This window comes from Wasmannia auropunctata, unplaced genomic scaffold, assembly GCF_000956235.1.
Source record: "Wasmannia auropunctata unplaced genomic scaffold, wasmannia.A_1.0 LD336040.1, whole genome shotgun sequence".
Classification (NCBI taxonomy): Eukaryota; Metazoa; Arthropoda; class Insecta; order Hymenoptera; family Formicidae; genus Wasmannia; species Wasmannia auropunctata.
Window position 1 is genome coordinate 36,097 of NW_012026850.1, and position 25,477 is coordinate 61,573.

General features: G+C 34.9%; 1 protein-coding gene across 1 annotated transcript in view; it reads right to left on the bottom strand.

Annotated features, from left to right (window-relative positions):
* Nucleotides 1-25,477, bottom strand: part of LOC105451944 (thrombospondin-1-like) — a 202,787-nt gene that overhangs the window by 11,526 nt on the left and 165,784 nt on the right. The window lies entirely within an intron of this gene.

A 25,477-nucleotide genomic window follows, 5' to 3' on the forward strand; every position in this document is an offset into this window, starting at 1 on the left:
TAGTATTAGATGACCTATATGTTTAAAAAATATGCGTACCTATAATTCATATACATGGGCATACGTAAGGGGAACGCTTGGTTCCCTTGGCTCTTCCTTCCCTTCCATCCTAAATCTTGATAAGGAAAAGCAATTAAATTATGAAAATCATTTTTAGGACAAAAAATTAAACTCATTGGCCTGTAAAGAAATATTAAAAAAGTTTATCGAAGATTGCAAGCTTTAATATTAAAATATTTTAATAAATTTTGTATGAATGTTTACAACTAATTGTAAGATGAAAAACGCCAAAAGCGAATCGTAATCGTCCCTTTATAATATTTTGCGTGAATCTTACAATTTCCAGTTCAAGCAAAACTGTGCGCCAAATATTTATCAGTCTTGAAAATTGAAACACAACTGTAGACTGTGAATCCGGAGTACGTAATATCACAAACTAAATTAACAAGCAGTTTAATGTTTCCCTAGTTTAATAATTTTTAATTTTATAATTATTTTTTGCTGTTCCCCCCCCCTCCACCTCTTCGATTGAAATCCTAGAACCATTCAGTGCATATGTATATTATAACTATTAAAGCATACATCCTCGTAGTTTATGAGTTTTCGATATCACAATTTAATGCAACTCGTATATTAAAATAATTGATTCGTTTGAGAGAATTGACCTGTATAATACTTATTCATTCAGCGCGCGGATGCAATAATATAAGCGAAAGGATTTACAAAATGAGACACCGTCGGCGACGTGACAGCGAGTTAAATCGCAGATTTACTTATCGTTATATTATGTCGTATGCGCGACAGCGTGCGTCGTTCTCCGAATGTGGATACGTTCTCGAGATAAACCGATTCGCGCGCGCGTACATCATCCGAAAGCTATTTTCAAAGCGAAATGTTTATGGCGGCAAATTACGATATATTTTACCGAATTATATCGAGCCGCCATCGCGGATTGCGTTTATATGTTAACGTCAACGGGTCCGCGGGAAGCGTTCGCCAACCGAAAGGAAAGCGGGATATGGTATTAAAAGGGTCGCGTAATAGGCTTAGAAAGACCAATGTCTTAAGTGGGATAAGAAGCATAGACCGTCGAAATAAATCTCGACTCGGATCTCCACTTCTGGGGGTCTGAGCAAAGGTGCCGTATCTCGAAATGAGATGTTTCGCGGTATCAGCATAATATACTACGGCGGCGCGCTAATGAATCTCTACTTGCACAATAAACTGCAGCGTGAGATAGTAACTCCGTCCCCTTTCGAAGAATAGCATAGATACTTAAGGGAGATTTATTCGAGGCGGGAATCTATCTACATTTTCACAAGCGAGAAAACCGACAACTAGGAAGTAACTTCTGTGACAGTAATGATCGATGTAACCAGTCGGCGTTACTTATAGACAAGTAAAAAAACAAAAAGCTTCTTGCCTGTATTTATATATAATAATATACGTACGATAATGATGAATTTTTCTGCAATAATTGTATATAAAGTGTTATAGTCATTCCTAATTACAGTTTCTAAATTTGTAATAGTTAATTCTTTTATTGGATTCTAACAAAATGTATTGTATATCTTTCATTAATATCATAATAATATCAAGAAATGTTTATATACAATATAAAATTATTTTTATGTATCATATTATATTTATACGAGTATGCTTTTACACTGAAAGGAGAGTATGGAATTTGTAACTAATTGCATGATAAAATAATTATGGTTAGGAGCTCTACTTTCATAGTTATTACTGCTATTAGTTAATAATAATATAGTCATATTTATAGTTCTATCAAACAAATATACATATAGGTGATATCGAAAAAAATGATTATCTTATAGTTAAAATAATTGCCGTTTTTTTCTTTCAATTTACAATAACTTATGTTCAAAATATTTATCAAGTCATTTTAATATTTAAAATTTTTTTTATTAATACACAGAAAAAATTATTAGCGTGTCTCAGTTTGTTTTATTGCTCATTTCAATTCAATAACGTCATAAATTGCATAGAGAAAATTGCTGAAAGAAAAATTTTTTATATCTGTATCTACATATATTTACAGTACTATAATTTATTATTAATACTATATACTATGATGTTAGTAATAATAATTATATGTATAGTTTTATCAACAAATATATATATAGTTGACATCAACAAATTTTGAAACTTACTATACATTATAGTTATTATTGTCATAAAAATGGTTGCAATTATCGTTATTTAACTATAATTTATAGTCATTTTTAGAGCCAACTATAATATACTGTAAATATAATTTATTATTATTATTATTACTAATTATTATTACTAACATTACAATAATAATAATCATAATTATAGTACTTTGTAAATATAGTTACAAATACTAACAATTTTTCTCTCAGTGCGCACACCGTAAGACTCGTTATTAGAAAATTATACAAAATTGCCACTATATCTTAATATTTTCGACAGTTTCGTTGGTAATATTGTTGGCTGTCTCCCTTCTCGTGGGCAACAAGGGACAATTGGAGAACGCAGACTGGATGATCAGACTTTTAAGCAGATTCCTCACTTCTCGCCTGCATTATTCAATCGTCTTCCCATCGCCGCCGGCGCGGCGGTGTCTTCGTTCCCGTCACACCAGCCCTAAGATTCCATTCTCACGTGCAGGTGTCAATTTGTTTTCTCTCTCGCTTCCCTCTCCCCGTCTTCTCACCCCGTTTCGGCCTTTCCTCTCTCCCTCTCGCCCTGCCTAGCCCGCCAATCGGATCCCCAAAACGCTTTACCAGAATGCCGAGGGGGTGAACATTAGACTCCCAAATTATCGAAAGCAACAACGGGGGACAGTTTCTCTCCGTCGGTCGTCCCTCCTTCCCCGTCCGCCTTTGTCACCTTTCGGAATCCAAAGTCTCCCCCCTTCCACCACCCTACCAAACCCCTTACCTTCATTGTTAATGGAAGCCCCAGAGCCACTTCGACCGAATCTCAGATACGTATCTTAGTGATGTACCATCGCGGCACGTCACCGAGCATTCCCAATAATCGTCATCCCCTGGTTGTTTTCGAAAAGATTTCCCGATTGAGAATGGCACTCACTTAATATCACGTCGCTGCTAGATGCGATTATCTCCGTTGCCTGTCCATTTCGGGAAAATGATGGCGATGGCGATGGCGCAGCTGTAAGAACGCTCATCAAATTATCGACATATTGCGGATTAATTTTGCCCTTCGTATTAATAAGTCAATATTATTCGAACTAACGTCGATCATATTACACGTGATTTTATTAAAAAATTTGCATATCCAGAGAATGGTGCTTTCTCTCATATTTATGGAATACATTTTTCTTGTAATATTTTTATTTTCCTTTGCTTTCCGCTCATCTCTCAATATTAGCTAATTTAGACACGGTACATATAGTAACGTATTCTATAATTAATATCTCTTGACATGTGTCGACAAGTGAGAGCACAGTTACAAAGTTTAATGACTTCGGCGGCGGCTCATACATACAGTTCTGTTCGAAATAGTCTTATGGGAACCGCAAATATTCGGCAGAACCGATAATATGAGAACATACAATGAAACGCCACACGAAAGACATTGTTCATTCAATTTATCGGTGTACCACCGCCTGAATGCTCTCGCGAACCGCCATACATCTAAAGCAGAAGTGTGAATTTTCTCTTAAACATTAACGTCTCAACAGATTTACTATCTTCGCATTCTGGAATTTATGGTCGGGTCGTAATTACATTAAATTAAACGCAAGTTGGCGATGGAGAAAAAGGATCAGAGGCCGCGATAACTCACATCGCGGAATTCACCCCGAAGTTCGGGACCTCGGAGATCAAGATTTTTTTTATTTTTTATTTTTATTTTTTTGCGGCGAAATAAAAGGTACTCAACAATCACCCGCGCGAGTAATTAATTAATCCGAAAGCGATTAAGGGGGTGTCGCTGTTAATCGCGACACCCGCTACTCGCAATTACGGCGGCATTACACGCCGGTGGGCGCCCACGGGTGATCGTGCCCTCGATGCGGACGAGAGATCGTCCGGTGCGGGCCGTTCGACGACCGATAAAATCAGCATGTAACGACCTATCGAGAGTCTAGTGCGCGCCACGCGCGTTTCGTCCCCGCGCGCGCGAAATCACCTATACCACCGCGCCGGCCGCGGCGCGGCGCCGTGCGTAAAATACAAATTTTTATTCGCCGTAACAGAGCATTACCGGAACGCGGGGTGGCTCGTTCGAGTGTACGTTAAATACAGAATGATTCCCTCGGTGAATCGCTTTATGGGGCGATAAAACTGGGAGGGGGATCGTTGCGTTCTCGCGAGGCCGGGCTTCTAATGTTCTTCGATAGCGAGGGGAAAGAGCGAGGAATTACTTCATATATTTATGATTATTATCGCGGCCACCCGCGTTTCTGTTCTACTCCGTGATTTCGGCTCGGGTTTCATTGTCTTCAACCTTGTCGTTCGATAATCTGCCTGAGATTAAAGAATTAACAGTGGCTACGGCGGAGAGATGGTATAAAAGTCAACGACAGTCGTGTAACGTCGTCTAAAATTGAATTTAAGTAGAAACACATTCGCGTAATTGTCGAGTCACGCTGTGATATTCTAGAATTGTAATTTAATCGCTTTCTTTCTCAACTCTTTACGGCCATTATAATTCTCGAGTACAAAGTTTACCCATTACATTCGCGTTATAGTTAGACACTCGTCGCTAATTAGGTCAGCAATGTCGATGTGATTATTTAATTATAATCTACGTAATTGATAATTATATTATTATTTAATTGAGCAACACAATTAGATATATGTAGGATAATTCCGGTATATACGCTGTGCGAGACTTTATGCCGCAGAAGTCAGAAAAAATAGAAGTGAAAGTAATTTTCTCGCAGCCCCTCTGTTACATATCTTTATGTTATATTAATATTGTATTATGATTTTAGTAGAGGTGTGCGAATAATTCGAATTTGAATCGAATCAAATCGAATTACAGTAGATTCGTTTTCGAATCTGCAACTTAGTTCTCGAAGATAGTTCGAGAATTTCGAATCGATCGCCTAATGTAATGTTAATCTGGGAAAATTTGATTTAGATTCGATTCGATTTCGAACATGTTATAAAAATTCGATTCGATTCGATTCGACCATGCAAATGCTTGATTCGCACACCTCTAGATTTCAGTTTCTTACTGTTAATATTTATAGAATTATTGTAAGTTAAATCGATTATCACTGTAATAAGTAACGCAACTATAAGTTATAATCTACATAAAATGATTATTGTAGGAAATATGAAAGGTTTCGTGGTTATTTCGTGATACATAAGTGAGGAATTGTAAAGGATACAGTATAGCAAAATACAAGTGCTTAGCTCTTGTATTCCTCGTTTAGTTTATTGCCTCGTATGTCCCAACTGTTTAGAATATATTTTTAGCGCGTGGAATTTATGCCGTAGTACGAACGCTCTATTATTTATTTATAAATATAAAAGTTGTTTAATACTGAAGCGTTGCGTTCACTCTATCTCGCTCTCGCGCAGCGAGCCTTCTACTTTCACGATCTCATCACGTGCCACCTTCGCGACTTTTCGGCCGTTATCGTGCTTTCGGCCCTTTTCGCTAATTTTCGGCCCCCTCCCCCTTCGGTATCGATCGCGATAGCGTACGATCTCGTCAGACAGACGATCTTGAATCTTACGAGCGTTTTCACGTCTTGTCTTCTCGTGCGTATTTCAAGCAAGAAATACAGTTTTGTGTTAATTCGTACAACAACAAATTCATTTTTCATAACCATCCGGAAAATATGTAAATACAGAGAGATCCATAACTCTCGACCGCGTCACCAAAAGAAGATTCATTTTACCGGGGACACAAGCGGACGGCACACGAAACAAAAATAAATAATAATACGTAATAATAATACGCCATTTTCAATACATTAATCATATAACATTCATGTAGGTATGTATATATTTATGTATGTATTTATTCATAATCTGTGATATGTTTTTTATTTATTTATTAATAAGTAAATGCAGAATTACGTTATTAATTCACGTGTTATTTATTATTATTATTTAGATTATTTGTATATTTTTTGAATCATTCATCCCACCCGTGAGTAACGTCGTATAATCCACCCATATTTTTATATGATAAAAATGCAAGGTTTCAAGAATTTTTTTTAATATAAAAAATAAATATTTTGGATTCCTAATATTTTTTTTATAGTAATAGACAGTCTTAACGTTTTTACTGATATAGTTCATTTACCTTAAACATAATTAATAATATCTGATAAATTAAGTTTTTAATAGGTGCGGCATATATACCGGAGTTACCCTATTTGCCCTCCTCTAGGTTTTTTTCTTTAGTCGCTATATCATTATATTTTTAACAAATAAAACTATATATATATATATATATATATACATATGTATATATATGTATGTATATATATATGACTTTTCAATTAAGACAACAAGGAATATAAATGATAGGTAAATATGAGTCAAAATTGTTGGTGCGTAAAATTCTAAAATCTATTTCAGTCTCCTTTTACAAATTTCATAATGAACGTTTTGGCCTCATTCAAGCCATCCTCAGCGCACCCAATCTCAAAACTAAAATAATATTAAACAATTCCGTAAATAAAGGCTCATAGTAATGCTCCACACGGAATGAGTTGACTTCCAATTTACAGATTGCACTATATTTTTGTACCGCAAACTTTCGGAAATAAGAAAATTGAAATAAATGCAAAATATATAAGTGCAATGCACAAAGATTAACCTTTGCCACCGATCCATCAATTTTTCGTCGGTTAATGAAATAGGCCGTTGTTAATTAATACATAATTTTTTCATACATTTCACACTCTTATTGAAAAAATATTTACAATCGAGCCTTTTATAATAAACATAAATAAATTAAATTAATTATTAAAGGGAAAAAAAGAATAAGCACACTCAATTCAAGATTAAATTTAATCTTCAAATGATATGGAATATGTAGTTCAATATTCCCTCAATACAGCACACAATTACATATTTTACTTTTTTCTACGACTGCACGTCAAATTTACGTACAATAACATTGTACGGCTAATAACCAGCCAGGTTGCCAGCACGAATGCATGCAAAGTCATTATTAGTAGCAAAATGATTCGGAAATTTGAAAAAAATTCCACTCGCAATTCACGTATGCGAATCTAATCAAGCATACATGTTTTCGTACGTACTGTTTCACGTACATCTATGCAATGCGCGGCATGGGAAACTCGTATTACACCACGAAATTAGTAGTACTCCAATAGCTGATACTCGACTGATGGGGAGCGAACTGAGGGGAGCGCGGTGCCGAAGCTCCGCACGAAATGCAATCACCGTTTCGATACATTTTCGCCGTCGTTACCCGCGCGGCTGTTAAAATGGCTAAGCGAGCTTTGCCGAGCGGCGTGGCCGTGATAAATATCAAAACGTCTACCACGTTAGGTAAAAAGCGCAGGTTTAATTTCCCGGAAATTCATTAGCGCGGCCCGAACGAAACATAATGAACTTTTCCATTTCCCGCCGTGTCCTAGATTTGTGTCCGTTCGCGCGTGTATGTAGAGAATATCCGGCTCCTGATATCGACGAAAAGGAAAAGTAACGCAAATGTGTAAGCGGGAATAATATCAAATATTTACCCTCAAGTGGAATCTAAGCGGAGTAGAATGGAATCGTTGATACTTTTCGCTTCACTTAGTGGAGATCGAATCGATTAAGTGTAGAGTACGTTGTTATATTTACGTAGGCTACTACTTACGGATCAATATTGACTTCGAATTTTTACGAAGCAAGCATTCATGTACAATTCTGTGTTTAAATATATATGTATACATATGACTTGCATTTTTAATAAGATAAACATAATCTTCAGCTTAAGTTGAGGAACGCGTATCTCAAGATCGATGAATAATCGCGCAATTTGCACGAACTGGAAATTGTAAAATTCAGAAAAATTCGGAAAAATATTATTAAGCATCACTTCGACCAAATAAGGTTTCTCTTGGTTTATTTTTAATAAGTTAAATATAATCTTCAGCTTAAGTTGAGAACCGTGTCTCAAGGCCCACAAATAATCGGGGCATAGTTTGCACGATCTGGAAACGGAAAAGTATTATTAGGCAGCTTTAACCAAATAAGGCCTTTTTTCGCTTATTTGTGTTATTCATAGCAGTGCAAAGTCGGAGCATAAGACATTTTAAAGACTCTTCTACGAGAGATGTCTAAAGATGTCTAAAGATATCTCACATCTTATAGAAACGGTTTAAAAACATTTTATTATGTCCTAATTTTAGACTATGTTGAGTCATACATCGGTAGATTATTCACTTATTATTAAATATAATTTCATTGCGAATTGATCCTACTCGTATTATTAGATATTTTTGAAAATATCAGGGTTTCTAATGTACATATATCCTTTCGATGCTGCTCATAAATTTTAGCTCTCTTTCTCTTTCTTTCTTTCTCTCTAATCATAATCTTGTATCCAATCTAATACCCGAACGGTTAAATATTATTTTCGCGTGCCATCGTAATTTCTGCATCGGGCGAAACGACGTTCGCCTGAAACGGCTGAAGCGAAGGAGAAAGGAAAATAGCAAAATGGCTAATTTAACTTGTCCATGCCCAGCGGATCCTCGTTCGCGGATGTGAGGGAAAAAAATGGATTCCACTTCGAGTTAATTTGTGAACGAAGCTCCGCGAATCGATATAACCAGGGCTATGAAATCCGCGGCGGCGACGGATTCGGGGTAGGGATGCGTCGGGGCCGGAAATCGCGTCCGGAGCCATCGCCAGCGGCAGCACGGAGGTTATTACACGTCAGTCACACCTCCCTCAAAATTGCAAAAGTTTTATAAGACACAACGATCCTCGCGCGATTACGTCCCGCGCGACTTATGGCCGGGGCTTTGTTATTGCGCGAGCCGACTCGCAAGTCCGGGCTATATTGCGCCGTGCGAAACAAAGTGCTCCGATTTCTAACCTCCGGTACGAACGCGGGCCCGGGGAATCCGGGGCTCACGATCATCCAGCTGACTAAGAAATTGCGGAGGTGATTAGAAGTAACGGAAGTTTAATTTCTCGCGAGATCGTTTTGATAAATAATTGCTCAACGGGCTGTGCGAGAAACAGATCGCTATTCGAATAGACGATCGTCTCTTGTAGGTAAATATTTTTCTTGCAAAAATGTTTGAAGTCGCATATATGATTTTATGCCGTACACACTGCAGAATTAACGATGGCTTCTTCAGCTTCAAAAATAATCACTATCTAATAAAATATAGATTTACGTTATATTTATATTTTTAATTGTATTTGAAAAATTGGGGCGTGCATATATATATATATATATATATATATCTCTTCCTCTTTGAGTATAGTCCATGTATAAAATAAACTTATTGCAACAATGGATTAAGCTACAACGCAGCCAAATATGCAATATCGATTAAATAGTATTTTCTCATTTTAACTAACTTTAGAATTCATTCTCCGTTTTTCAAAATATGGATTATATAGTTCACTGTTGCAGCAAGCCCATCACTGTTAAATAACAATTTTAATAAGTTAATAATCGCAAATTGGCCGAGAGCGAGAAGTTGTGGGATGATTAGAAACAATGAAAATTTAATTTTTCACAGAATCGTTTATAAATAATTGCTTAAAGAGCTGTCTCAGTAACAAGGAATATTAGATCAATATTTTGAAATATTGATTTTATATGCATTTTATCAACATTCTTATATATTTCATAAGTGTTTTTAAAATATTATCTAATGATATAATATTAATAAATATTTTAAAAAATGTTATAATAATATTCCAAATAATATTCTCAACAATGTTTCACTCTCATACCAATATTATCGAAATCTCTATGTAGATTAAAATTGTTACGATAATGTTAAATATAACTATAAGCAATAAGAATTATATAGGCTAAAATGTTATACGTTGTTAAATATCACTCTAGTAATATTGCTGAAATGATATTTTATTTACAGAAAACAAATTGCTATTTGTTCTGATAACATTATTCTCTTGTAAAAATGTTTGAAGTCACGTATGAATTTATGCCACATTTTATGGCAGGCTAGAATTAACGATGGTTTTTTTCAGCTTCAAAAATATTCATAATAAATATAATAATTTTACGTTCATTGTGTTTGAAAAATTGGGGCGCGAATGCTCTGTGGAGTAAAATCCATGTAGTACGTATAAGATGAACTGTTAAATAATATTTGCAATAAGTTAATGACTGCAAATTGGCTAGGTGCATAATGTATTCTATTGTAACGGAAGAGAGTTGTAATTTTATTTAAAGCGCGGAAAGAGTTACCTTAGAGAGTTGCCCCTGTATCAAAATGTACATTTAGTATATTTTTCGTAAAACCAGTTTTTACGCTACGCCATTTCCTGCTGAAAGCAAAAAAAATTTTTATCGTATAATTTAATAGGTAGGAACTGGATGAAGTTCTCTCTCGTTTTCTCTCTCTCTCTCTCCCTCTCTCTCTCTCTCTCTCTCTCTCTCTCTCTCAGAATTTCAACGAATAATTCTATTAAACAAGTCTCGACCATTTTATGTTAACTTTAATCAAATATGTGCGTAAACGAAACGGAACTCGCTGCATGGCTGCCGGAGTATTAACAGTAGCTCGGTAATAAACAATGTAATCCACATTAAAACATCTGCATGAATATTATAACGGTCGTAAATGCGGGGATGTACCCCGTCTATATGGAGACAAAATCCTCTGTAAAGCACGGCGCTTGTGTTTGCCTTAGTATCGCAATCAATCCCGCGCGAGAACAGATAATGGTATCAGTCTTCGATTAACGGATATTGGCAGGATTGCAAAGCGGGAAATATTTATTCAGACCTTAGACTGTGGACGCGCTCTTCCCCGGTAAATACAAGGAGAACGGATATCGCAGTGCGGATCGGCGCGCGGCGCTGCGCCGGTGGAGTGGCGTTAAATTAACAAATGCGCATCCAATTGATACGAGTATCTGGAGCGGAATTTCAATTATTCTGTCCACGGCATGACCGCCGTATGATTCACGAAATTATTAGATTGCGGGGATGTAGCTCGCAATAGCCGCCGTCACCGCGGCGTCGAAATATCATTAACCGGTTGGATGTTATATATCGATGAAAATTTTCAAACTAAAATCGCGAGAAATAATCGTTGCTCAATCTCGTTTCATCCGTTTAAGCATTGTTTAGAAATAATACGGCTTACAAGTCTTTTACGCGGAACCTACAATATTTATGGAAAGAACGATTTTGCTATAGAAGTTCCTAAAATTTAGTTAGAAACACATCTGAAAATAATTTTGTTGCACCATCAAAATATGTAATAATTCTGTTAAAAACTCAAACTAGTTGCTAAAATATTAAAATTTTCTGCAGCATTGCTCATCAATATTGGATTTCCAACATAATTATTTTCCTTAACAAAATTATCTTCAGGTCAGTATCCAGCTAAATTTTAGGATCTTTCGATTTTTAAATAGTTCTTTCAGTGTGGACAAAAATCTAACTCTTGAAAGAGAAACAAAAATGTTTTATCAAATTGTTCAAGGATTTATAAATATGACATTAAAAATAAACAAATTGTTGAAAAATCAATATTGATGCAATTAATACAAACAAAAAATTAAAAATATGATATTTGTTAACGCAGCGTGTACGAGTCAGCGCGGTAAATGGTGCGCAATGAAAAATAATTTCAACAAATAGTGTTTGTAATTTCGTATATTCGTAGACGTTTCGGCTCTCCTTTCGAGTCATCTGCAAGTACATGAACATGAATAAGTTGATCAAACAAAGTCGATGTCCATTTTGGAGTAAGAACCTCCTTGCCAATGAAAATGTAAAATTATATACGAGCTGCAAGGCTCGGATATAGTGAACATATTCTCCACTGGAATGGGAGAAATACCGTTTCGTCGAAAGTATTAATTGTAATAAAAGGAAAGGAGAAAACCCTCACCTCAAGATCGGCAGTCTTAAACTAGTAGTCTCAAGAAACAAAATCCATATTGTCACAAAAATTCTTTAAAAGAACGATATATGTAGTATAAAGAGACGAGAAAAAGACAGGTCTTATGTGTTGAACATAATATAAGACGGAACGGTAACGTCGCAGGTCAAGTCAAGAAAATAACATGTAACAAAGTTAAAGTCTAAATATTATACACTGTTAACCAAAGGTAAATATGCTTGATGTAAGCAATCGGTATCTCTGATTGTAAATTCAAGCCGTTGTGTTATTATTGGATATGTAAGACTTCTGAAATGGTGCGTTTGAAATAATATCTTTCGCGATCCAAAATTTCAACTTCTTCCCAATCAATTAAATCATGATCACACGGAAAGAACTCTTTTGCTGAATCCAGATCTGAAAATAATTTTTGTTCAATAATCAAAATAATTTTGCGCAAAAGTCAAAATAATTGCCAAAATATCGAACGTTTTATAGCAATGCTTATCAGTTTTAACATTCCAACAAATTATTTTAATGATTTAATAAAAAATTACTTTCATATCTGTTTTTAGCAAAATTTTTAGATCTTTCAACAAAATCATTCTTTCCGTGCACATTCCATTTTATGGTCAGTGATAACAGAAGGGGTGGAGCTATTTCTACGTATGTGATTTTGGTGCTCAGAAATACGTGTTTTTAATTGTTTGCCCGAAACGTCTACGAATATACGAAATTATAAACACTATTTGTTGAAATTATTTTTCATTACGCACCATTTATCGCGCTGACTCGTACACGCCGCGTTAATAATATCATATTTTTACTTTCCACGAGTCTTACATTTTACACTTCAAAAAATTAAATAATTTTTAAACTAATAAAAAAAATTATGCTCAAATTTTACAGAGATCATGGATTTTGCTGGAAGGTTTAAACAATTTTATTGAATACAGATCTGAAAATAATTTTGTTGGACCATCAAAATAATATAATTGAAAACTCAAAAACGATGAAAACTGCGGTAAAACGTTTTGATATTCTAGCAACCAATTTAAATTTTCAAAATTATTTCGATATAGTCCAATAAAATTATTTTCAGATCTATATTCAGCAAAAATTTTAGATCTTTCTACAAAATTGTTTTTTCCGTGATGTAATAATAGTAATAACAATCTATGAAATTTTTGTATTCTTGGTAATGCTTTGAGACATGACACATATATATTCTTAATTTTTCATACATAAATGTTTAATTTAGGATTATTTGAACAAAAAAAGGATATTTTTAGTTTTACAATTTCCAACTTCTTTTTTTTATGAATTTAAGGAAAGAACAATTTTGCTTGAAGGTCTAACAGTTTTTCCGAATACAGATCTGAAAATAATTCTTGTTGAACCATCAAAATAATTTCGTTGTAAAGTTAAAATGATAAGCATTGCTATAAAACGTTTTGATATTTTAGGAATCAGTTTGACTTTCCAACAGAAATTATTTTCAGATCTGTATCCAGCAAAATAATTCGTTGAAATATTCTGATAGTTGCGGGGGTGTCATGATGTTATCAAATCAATTAAATTATTTTCAACACCAAAATTCTCGTTGATTAGCCGCTACATTAGTTTTTTAATTGAATAAATTAAAAAAAATTTTTTTTAAAATTATTTATTATTTATTAGTATAGGAACGTTTTAGTGTTGAAAAATAATGTAATTTAATCGACTGGGATCTGCCTCTGAGGTGACGGACGGAAAACGCCCGCGCATTCGTACAGTTGCAATCGGAACGACGGTGCAACGGCTTTACGGGGCGATGACGGATAAAGCGGTAACCGGGCGAAAGTTCGCGCCGCGAGTTCGTCGGATGAGAATTATTCAAGGATTTTCCGGATAATGCAATAACGCGGACTGCACGCCACCTTGAGAAATTAGCGGCATGAATTATGAATGAGGCCAAGTTCTCGCCTGTTTATCTTCTTTAATGTCTCTTGGCGTTCCGTAGATACGTATGCCGGGTGATCTTGTCGCAGAATCTTGTGATGAGAACACTCCCAATGTTACTCGAGGGTCATGATTCGATGTAAGTTTCAATATGCATATATTAATCTTTAATCATATTCAGTATTCTATCGCTTTCAAAATTAAAAAAAAAAAATATCTAAACACACATGAGAGCTTTTAAATTAAAGATATATTTTATAATTCTTTAACAATACTGAAATCTTTGTAAATTATCTTAAATAATCATCTTTAAAATTATTCGATTTACTATTCGATTATTTAAATTAGAAGTAGGCTTGTATTATTATTTTTATGAAAAATTTATAATAGATAAAACAGAGATAAACTGAAGGTTTTTTAATCATAAATTAAACCTTTGGTTTTCTAATTAATTAATTATTAAATTTAAATTTCGTATAAATTTTAAATAATCTAAATAAACAAGGTTATAATAATTGTCTATCATCCTGTCAATTCTTTTACATATTTATCAAGAGTTAAAAAATGGATTGAAAACAGCTGATATTGTCAGATCAGTAGAAAGTTTCTCGCACGGGTTTCTTTTTGCGATATTACACAAGCATTCTCGTACATACCTACACGAAAAGAATTTGTTGAAGATTTTGTTGAAAGGTCTAAAAATTTTGCTAAAAACAGAACTGAAAATAATTTTTTATTAAATTATTAAAATAATTTATTGGAAAAACTGATAAGCATTGCTATAAAACGTTTTGATATTCTAGCAATCATTTTGACTTTTACGTAAAATTATTTTGATTATTGAACAAAAATTATTTTCAGATCTGGATTCAGCAAAAGTGTTCTTTCCGTGTACGTGAATGTTTCATGTTTCACCGAGCAGCTTTTTACGGATACACGCTGGAAAATCGTGCCTTGCACGATTTGCTCGAGACGTCATTGGTATCAGTTACCGTGATTGTAAGCCATATTACCTTCTCAGGTTCGCTTCTCGAACGCGCACGATCATTTAAGTACGCTTGTTTCGGGGACAGTCGTTAAATCGCGCCGTAATCGTGTGACAGAATATCTTCAAAACCGAGCACCCGTTAAATGCAATTAGGCTGTTAAAGCGTAAGTAGATTCGCGAATATGCCCCGTCGACAGTTTTCTACCCCCTTCATACTCGGCGAGTACCACTTATTGTTGGAGGGGCATGAGCGGGCGATGTTCCGTGCCGCGATGTGAAGAAAGAGATTCGGATTCTTATTGTAACGGCACGCACGACCAATTCATCGAGCGATCGCTCTGCGTTACGAACCCCCTACGTTGCTAGTTTCACATCGTCAAGCAATATGTATAGTTTGTGTGTCACAATATGCATATACATACACATTTTACATAAATAATTTTATATCTAGAATATCCAGAATCGTACTTTTTGTTCGCCTAAATCAAATATACACTGTTAAATTATGTAGTCAAAAGCTCTACTTAAGGGGGGAACCTGGTTTAGCACGTTGAAAAATTAGGTAATTTTGGGAATTTTTTTTTTAGGAAACCAATCCTTTTGAACTTTATAGGGTAATTTCTTATACTTATTGAACTAACAAAAAAATATTTTTGTGTCAGAAAAAAGTATTTATTATGCAAGTAATAATAATTTTTTAATCGGCGCGTCGGCGGGCGACATGCAATGTACGTCGCTTATATTTATCTGAAATAAAAAATCCAAAAAGATTATTGTTTATTAAGAATTTACGCATTAATTGAACCTATTTTTGAAGAAAATAATGCGAAATTGTGAAAATCGCGATACTTGGAAAAAAGCGATTTTGGTAAAAAATTGTTCGTGTTTGTTATGCAATAAAAATTATTTAATTAAATAATATTATTATAAACTGTAATTTAAGTTATTAGGGAAGTATTTGTGCAGATGTGTGCAAAAGTCCAAGTCAATAGGATGAATAGTTTTTGAGTTATTTTGCACGCCGCCAAACACCATCACCGCCGAATAAATGTTATTATTACTTGCATAATAAATACTTTTTTCTGGCAAAAAAATATTTTTTTGTTAGTTCAATAGTATAAAAAATTACCCTATAAAGTTTAAAAGTATTGATTGAATAGTTTCCTAACAAAAAATTCTAAAACAGTCACCTAATTTTTCAGCGTGCTAAACCAGGCTTCCCCCTTAAGCCACCACTGCTCCTACTTAATATATAGTTATTTTTAAATAAAACATTGAAATTTAGTCCAAATTTGGATTAAATTTGAACTGTTTTAAATTATTTGTTTCCATTGTTTTAGTTAAAAATAACTATTTATTAAGTAGGAGCAGTGGTGACTTACATAAATAAAATTAATTTTGACACTATTAGATTTAATAATGTACGAATCATTCCACGTCAATTTAATCACCCTCCTGTATACTATATTGTTAATACAAATGGTATTGTTATACAATAATTGAAATTGGTATTGGAATATAATAGTTACCTAAATATAACGTAGAAATTAAGAAGAAAAGTAAGACAAAAGAGCATTCTTATAGAAATAATAATACCATTTTTATTTTTCATATATAAATAAAAATTAAATATTTATTTGAATAAAAGAATACAATTATGATTAAAAACAGCAATTTTGATTATTTTAAGTGTTTTTTTTTACGCAATTCAAATATTAATGATTAATTTCTAATTTAGATACGGATTCAGTATGTAAAATTACATTAAAAATGACTATTATACTTCATTTGCAAGAAAATAGTCATGATTTGAAAAAGGAAATAATGAAATAATTTTCTTTTTCTATTTGATTGATGAAATCAAAGTTATCAATTGATTTTTTTTAATGGCCAGATGACGTCGAAAACTAGAAGTTTTAACTTAAATTTTAATGCCCTACAAGTTACAATTCGTTAAGGACAATTTTAGACAGGAGGATGATCGAGTTGACGTAGAGTGACCCATATACAAAACAAAAATATCTGTTAAAAAGAATACAATATTATTTTACGATAAAAATAAGTTGTATCATATTTGCTGCGTTAAAAACAATAATGTTAAATTAACCTTCCTTCTGTAACAGAGCGGCGTGTTATCAGTGTGACTAAATGGCAAAATTATTGTAACAGCGACACAGGTATTACAACGATTTTATGGACATGGGAATATTACAAGGACTTTATGGAATATTAGGGTTGTTAATTTGCATAAAACACTATGCCAGGGAATTTGCTAATAATCTGCGTTTAAATTTGTACGAGATAAATTGATTAATTTGATAGCAGTCGAACTACTATTTATATCTGTTTAAAAATGGATCACAAATATAAGGATGGCAACCGCGGGCGATCCACAATATGGCGCTAAAAATAATTTATTAGCAGTCAATTACACGTATATGTAGCTGCGCTATTCTGCGATAATCGGACGAACCGCATTAATTGTTAATATGTCCGAGAAAATTTTAATCAGAGGGGATGTTGTAATTATCGTTTCAGTGATTCGCAATTGCGCTCGCAAATGAATCTTTTCTTGCGACAGAAAGTGATTACTGCGGATCAAGATTACTTAATTTACTTTTACGTAAATATCTCAATAATGTACAGCGTTTCGTGATAACGCATATGTGATCAAATTAGTTGCATGTTAAACGTTAAGTATCTGCTAAACGCAAAATAACAGTAACAGTTGTATCGATATTATAAATATTATAATTTTCCACTCGACAATATAAATGTAATATTTGCTGTACGTAACAGTTACACTGTTGAATAGGAAATTAACATTTAATGCTATTATGATTTAATGCTATTATTATTTTGTGTGGGCAAGAAAAACTGCCATGCATGCCAAAAAATATATTGTGGAATGTCTGTTCTCCATTTTAAAACTAGATATAATAGATATATACAAATTTTTATTTTCAATTAAAGTGGATTTTTTTCAATCAATTACCCTTACAAAATTGTCTATCTTGAAAACTGGAGCTGGAAAAATTTATCAATTGCAATCTATTTTCAATTTGCCATTTTTAATCACCCGCAAAAATAAAGCTATGTAGAAACATACCTTTTTCGATTAATTTTTTATTTAAAACGTATTCTGGGAAAAGGGTTTCTCGATTCGTGCGCAAATCGCACATACGTCCACGGGACTGTTGCACATGTCAAGCGCCGCGCGTAAAGAGGAATTCATAAGGTCCGCAGGTCAACATCCGCTCGTTGCATGCGCGGCGCGGGCGACCACGTTCCCCCGTGGGTTATCCTGTCGCCGTTTTCTTATAAAAGCTCGACTACTCTTACTACTCTTTAGAAGATAGAGTTGGCACGGGTTTCGGGTACACATTCTGAATGGCGTTGTCTACCATGAGCACAATGAACTTCGTGCGCCTTGAGAGTGAGTGAGTGAGAGAGAGAAAGAGAGAGAGAGAGGGAGAGACGTGAGAAAATACTATACTTCTTGGAAAGTCGTTGTTTGGCACGGAATCCGTATAATGCGTATACTGTCCTTTATTTTTTTTTACGTTCGTCTAAAATCAGCAAATGGTCGAACTTTTGGAATCTTTTTTTTTAAATTTAAAACATGAAACTGATTCCACGCCCGTCGATTTCACTACGTCGGGATCGCGCGCAAATATAACAATCGTAAATAACGACGACCAAATAAATTGGATTAACCAATTCCGCTGCACCGATCGGCCGCACAAATGTCTTTAATGTCATTACTATCCCCCGGTGAGGTAATTCGGTTTACTGCCATTCGTGATCTCGAATCTGCGTTTCGCGAGAATCACGGGAAGGAAGGAGTGCGGGATAGAGGGCGGGTGTCTCTCTCTCTCTCTCTCTCTCTGTTACTCCCAAATTTTGCCGCAATCGGCAAAACTTCGCGGAGGACACGCGTCTCATCGAGTATTCGCGGAAGATTCTCGCGGAAAATGCACGGGGGATACGTCGAAAACAAACGATATTTCGATACCGCCGCGACATCCTAATTCGCTTTTCAAATCCGCCTTATACGCGGAATCTACGCCGCGGCGTATTCCGTAAAGTTAGTTTTATGTATGCCGCCGCAATGCAATCACCGGGGAAACAGTGAAATATCCCGTGGAAGTGCATACGATATATGCACCGTGCACAATTTCCTATACGGGGGATACGACCCTATTTTCCTTATCCGGTGTAGCCCCGGTTATCGCGAATATCTCGCAAAAGTACAGAGTTATCGTTAACCATCGAACATTTGACATTAATCGAACGGACTTGCACGCAAGAACGGTGAAGTTGTACTTTGCTTCTGGATCACTGCACTAGCAGAAAATACGGAAATTTGTGCGGACAGTATACGTTGTGAAATTCACAATGTCGAATTATACACATAATTTTCAGCCAATCATACAGATTGCTCTATATCGTTAATTTAAAGTAAAACAATGGAGTTAATTAAGTTAACTCAAGAAATGTATTACACTTGACTCTAATTAAATTTAAAATATTAAAAAAAATTGACTTTTAGATTATTATTTATTAACTAAGTACATACTAACTTCAAAACTAAATAATTTAACCACGGAAATGAGTTCATTGAATGTGGTTGCTTTGTTAACTTCATCTGTTGCATTAAAATAATACATTTCGACACATATAAAAGTTTTAACTAACAAAATGTGAATATACATCTAACAATAGTATGTGCGGTCAATACGATCAAAGCGGATCTTGCAACCCAACTAAATTTTTCGTGAATTTATATACATTATCCAGTTTATATACAAACTGCGCTTCAATTAATTATATGTCGCTCTTAAAACGCATGCCCAAAATTAAAGCTGGAGTTGTAATAGCTATCGTAATAATTTCTTTACAGATTTTCGAGATGCTCATTGACATCAATATCATTAAATTGCATGTCAATTTAATTATTGCAACTCCAGCTTCAGTTTCAAAGATGGCTTCAGTTTCAAGACCGATAAATAATCGGTGCACACTTTGCACGAATTAGATAACGTATATTCATGCAAAGATATTATTAGGGACTAAGATCCGCTTTGAGCGTATAGGCATATACTATTATTAGTATTGTTAGTTGTGTATTTAAATTTTCGGTTTATTTCCACTTATTTAACGTAATGTTGTTTAACTCAAGGAATTGGTATAAATTTGCTCCTTTAATAGCTAACAATGACAATTTCTCACGTTCTTAATATTTTAATGTCGTATTTTGAGATCTTACAAGGAATAGAATACTTTGATTAAGAAAAATTATGATGTCTTCTCAGTAATTTTGTTTTAAATCATATCCAATAACGGATACATGTATTCGTGTAAGTACGTGATTTTCATAATGGCACGAAAAAATCTGGACGTTTTGTTCTGATGTAATTACATGATCGAAGTGTTCATTATCACCGTGTTCATCATTTACACGTTGCGCCACTTTTATCGAGATGGCACTTTTATAAGAGCCGACCCCATAATCATTCATCTTAAAGTATAAGCTACTCAATTTCGCAAGGTGTAACGCACTTTGCTAGACGAAAGCGATTTGCCCCTATAGATCCCTTTTCATTCGGACGAGCCATCAGTTTGCCCGATCATCCCTCAACTCTCCGACGCGATTTGCGCGCCCACGAGGAAAAAAAAGAGTAATTGTAAAAATGAGGTGGAACAGAATCGACATTGTCGTACGTGCGCGTTCAGTGGCTCTCAACCCGCCTGGAGCGCGTCGTGCCTCGTCGCGAGAACGCTCGGGGAGGAACGCAATAACGAGGAGCCTCTGGCAGTTTTGCAAGTTTTACGCGCGACAGGCGGCTTCCGGTTGTCGGGAATAGAATGACATCCGGGTGGAAAGCGTCGGCTTTCATGTAGCAGCCAGTCTCAGGTATGGTGCCGGCGCGACGTCGCGGTGCCAGCGATCGTGCCGTAAAACCGATCCACATATTTTTCTGTCGACTCGAGTGCGCGACTGTATTTCACCGACTTGTACTACAGCTGCGGCGTACAGTTCTCCTTCCGACTTGAATTACGGGCTGCGCGAAATTTGTCGGTTTTAATCGTTTCGGACAGTCGCCTTCTGCGCGCCGCTAAAGCATCGTGGGAACACGTGGGAACAAAAGACCGTTTTACGAAAGCGTACTAATGAAGATTCCATAATTTCCATTCCTTTTAAATTGATACCTTTCGTCGCAACGACAGGAAAATTTCGCATCTTTATAGTCTCGACTTTAGATAAAAGAAGTCGAAGTCAACTGATATCAAAAATTTTATGTCTATTAAAAATCTTTCTACAATTCGGTTACAATAGAGCTTTTTAACAATATCTTTTCCACACTAAGAGAAAAATGTTTGGCATTTGTGATAATTACATGATAAATCAATTATCGTTAGAGGTTCTTTTTTTGTAGTTATTAATGCCATAACATATTAATAATAATCACCTTATATAATAATTCTATCAACTATGAGAACATTGTATTGTAAATCACTTATGTGTATATTTATAATTCATTATAGTATCATTTCAAATATGAATATAATAAAATATCAAGATGACATAAACATTTTTATATAATCAAAATAATCGCAATTATTATATAACTATTATTTATTCATTCGCTTTCTATTTACGTAATAATAATAACTAAAAATATGTAAAAAATATACAAAAACAATAATTTTCACGATATATGAATGTATATATACATCATAGTTGTGACGACTGTATGCAATGTTAAAACAGCTATAATTTTAATTAAAACAACTATAAATATATAGTTGCAATCAAAAATGTTTGTATAAATTATAGTTAAATTATAATATTGCAACCATTTTTTTTCTCTTATACTCTTTTTTAATCTTTTTTTTTTGTTCATACAATAGATAGGAACGGTTTTGCTGAAGTATCTAAAAATGTTTAGACACAAATCTGGAAATAATTTTATTTGGATCTTCAAAATAATTACGTAGGACATTCAAATTAGTTGCTAGAGTGCCAAAACTTTTAGCAACATTGCTCATCATGCTTGAATTTCTTGCAAAATTTTGATATAGTCCAATAAAATCATTTTCGGTTCTGTATCTACCTAAATTTTTAGATATTTCACCAAAATTGTTCTCTTCGTGTATGCTGGTGAAAATTCAGTGTTTATTTACACATTAATTATTATGGGCTTCCATAATAGTTTCTGCTGGCGCGGCAGTGAAATCTTTATGGTTTCGTATCAAAGAGTTTCCCGAAATTTCTTTTTGTCTTGCCGAAAGTATTGCGATATCATCGGTGATCGCGAGAGAGAATTTTTCTTCGTAACAACCGCCCGCGCCGGTGATAAAGTTACGCTCGAACGCGACCATTCGAGCCTTCTCGCGCAGAGGAAAGCCTCGAAGAATCATTACAAACGTAGCGTAACAGCTCGCTCGAAAATCGTTTCGAACTTTAAAGTAACAGTTCGTACGTACGCTGTAAGTTCTGAAATGTAACGGTGTGTAACGCGCCGCCGCGCCGCGCCGTAGCGGCGTATAGGGTTGAAAGATATTTTCTCTTTTAGGTACCTCTCAGAGGCCTGCGCGACGAGATTCAGCGAGATATACTTTCCCGTTTCGCGTTATCCTTCCCCCTTGGCTTTCCAAGAGAAGAAGATTGCGATTACTCCGCAAGACAGCGGAATTTACGAAGTGCGTCAGGCAATTTACATGTACTTTGCAGTTCCGCCAGACTCCGCGTCTCGGCTACGGCGCGTGCAGTATATAGATACAGCCGCGGCGCGGCGCGTATAATCGCGTGTAGAAGTGATTTAACGTCGGAAAACGGCGCGGCGCGAGTGCATCCATGCAAGTACGGCTCTAACGTCGCCTAAGCGTATCCACCGGAGTGGGTTGGTTTCGAGGGAGTGAAGGAGCGCAACACATACGAGTGCATACAGCCCGATACTGCCCGCCGCGCTGTTCTAACCGCACGTTACCGCAACCAAGAAGTGCGCCAATAATGTTCCTTCTTCCACATTCTCTCTCTCTCTCTCTCTCTCTCTCTCTTTCTCGCAGGCTACTTAAGAAAGGTAAAATCTTATTTCTCCCGCTGGGAAAAGAGCGAGGCCAGCGACAGCGCCAGGAGTTTCGACCCGGAATTCGCCGGGCGAGCGCCGAGTACATCGCATTTATAGAGTTAATATATATTATACGTATCTGCGGCCGCGAGAGCCATATCGTTACGCTCCAATCAATATTTCAGATTTAATTTTGTATTAAACTTTAGATTTTATATAGTTAGTTATGATTTTATATAAAACTCAATTACACGATAAATAATTGCTTATACAGATATGCACAGGGTGCAGGGCGAAATGAGGAAAATAAAAACTTGGAATTTTCATTTAATTAATTTTAACATCTAATTTACATCAAAATGTACTACGCAATATGCCATTTATAAATTAGCTTGCCCTTTTCGTGTGCATGCATTTTTAAATTTTTCTCTCTCTTTTTCTTTGAAGTTTCTCATGATTTTTTGCAACATTTCAACTGTAATGCTATTTTTTGTGAATATTTGTTTAAAGTTTGTCAGTACTTAGAGGTTACATTCAAGATGTGACCATTTAATTGAAGGATGTTATTTTCAAAAAATATAATGGTTATCAAGCGACGCAGTCGACGTTAACGTCGCATCGCGACGTTAGTCGTACATAAAAGGGCAAGGCAATTTGTAAATGGTATATTATGTGCTACAATTTGATGTAATTGAAATTAATTAAATTAAATTCTAAGTTTTTAATTTATCCTTTTAAAGTTTTCTTTTCTTTTTTAGCCCATCTGGAAAGAATGATTTTATTAGAAAGTCTAAAAATTCTTGTTGGACGATAAAAATAATTTTATTGGAAAGTTAAAAATAATAAGCATTGCTATAAAACGTGTTGACATGCTAGCAATCAGTTTTGACTTTCCAACAAAATTATGTTGATTGTCCAATAAAAATTATTTTTAGATCAGTATCCATTCAAAATCGTTCTTTCTATGTATTTTTAAATGTATAGATTTCTCTCGCGTCCTTCTTATAAGTAATTGATGGTTCATTTACCTTTCATTTGTACGAAATTTATTCGACAAGTATTTTATCAGAGTCAAGACAGTCAGCTAATATTATTTCCAATGTTCCACGGTTTTCGCTATCATGGCAGCGATAAAAGTGCCTATAAAGACGCAGACGTGAAAGCGCGGCGACGATTTCACGTGCGGAAATTGAACGACTGCAACGTAATTTGTTTGAGCTTTAATCCGCGCGTGGAGAAGTACTGTCCGGCTGTGGAGACGAAACCCTGTTTAACTATTACCAGAAATCCGCGTGCCAAGCGATCCCGTCATAGGAGTCACGTGCGATCCGAGCTAATTGAACCAGTCCGGAGTCGGAAAAGCGTGACCCATATTAATCATTCCGGTACCGAGGGAACGTATACCGGCGAAACCTGGCCGAAGACAATTTTTCGACTTTAATATTAAGTGAGCGACTTTCATTACATACTTCCCGTGACGTTCCTGTAACGGATACGTCGTATAATAAATGAAATCACAACAAAGATTACTGGGGGATTAAAATGCAGTAGGGAAACTGTTCCGGAGTAATTTCATTACTCCTCTTAATAATAAAACAGTGGAACTTTACGGAAGTTCTCGAATGAGAATGCTACAAAAATTTTATGATTTTCCTGTCAAGGTAATGCTTTAACTTCGTTAATCCTCTGGCGTATAAATCTTTTCCGTATAATTTCAGAGAAGTGTAACTTATCCGCCTTATATCCCCCATATATCCTAGACATGAAAAATTAATAAAAACTTTCACTTTCTCCTGCAAAAATTTATGCAACTGTAGCGAATTATTCGCGGATGTAATAATTTAAAAACAAAATTAAAAATAATAAGTTAAATCAGATTGCTGTAATGAATAACAAAATAGCGATTAAATAGAGAAGCGCCAAGACGATCTTGGTGTCTAATAATATTTCTATGTAAATTTTACATACACTTTTTATATTTAATTCATTAGCTAATTTCTGTAAGAACTTTCAAAATTGGCAGTGGAGAAAGGCTGATTTTGATTTTACTGAGAATGTAAGACCGTTTTACAATTTGTATTATTTTTGTGCTGAAGGTGGAGGCGCTCAAAGTGGAGCCGAAATATTCATATTATTTATGATGTTTAACTAACTAAAGCCATTTTAAAATTTTTCAAATTTTTAAATTGATGATTTCACGTATCACTGTTTGCATCTAACTCGTACGGTCTTCATATAAATAATTTGAATTAAATACATTTTCAATTATACATATAAACAACAAATGTAAAATTAAAAAATTTTTATATAATAATTCATATTTTGATTTCTTTTTGATTAAATACAAGATAAACTTTAATATGTCAAATAATCTCCTGTGTTAAATGTTCAATCGTGGATGCTGACCTTTGGGAGATTCACTAACTGCAA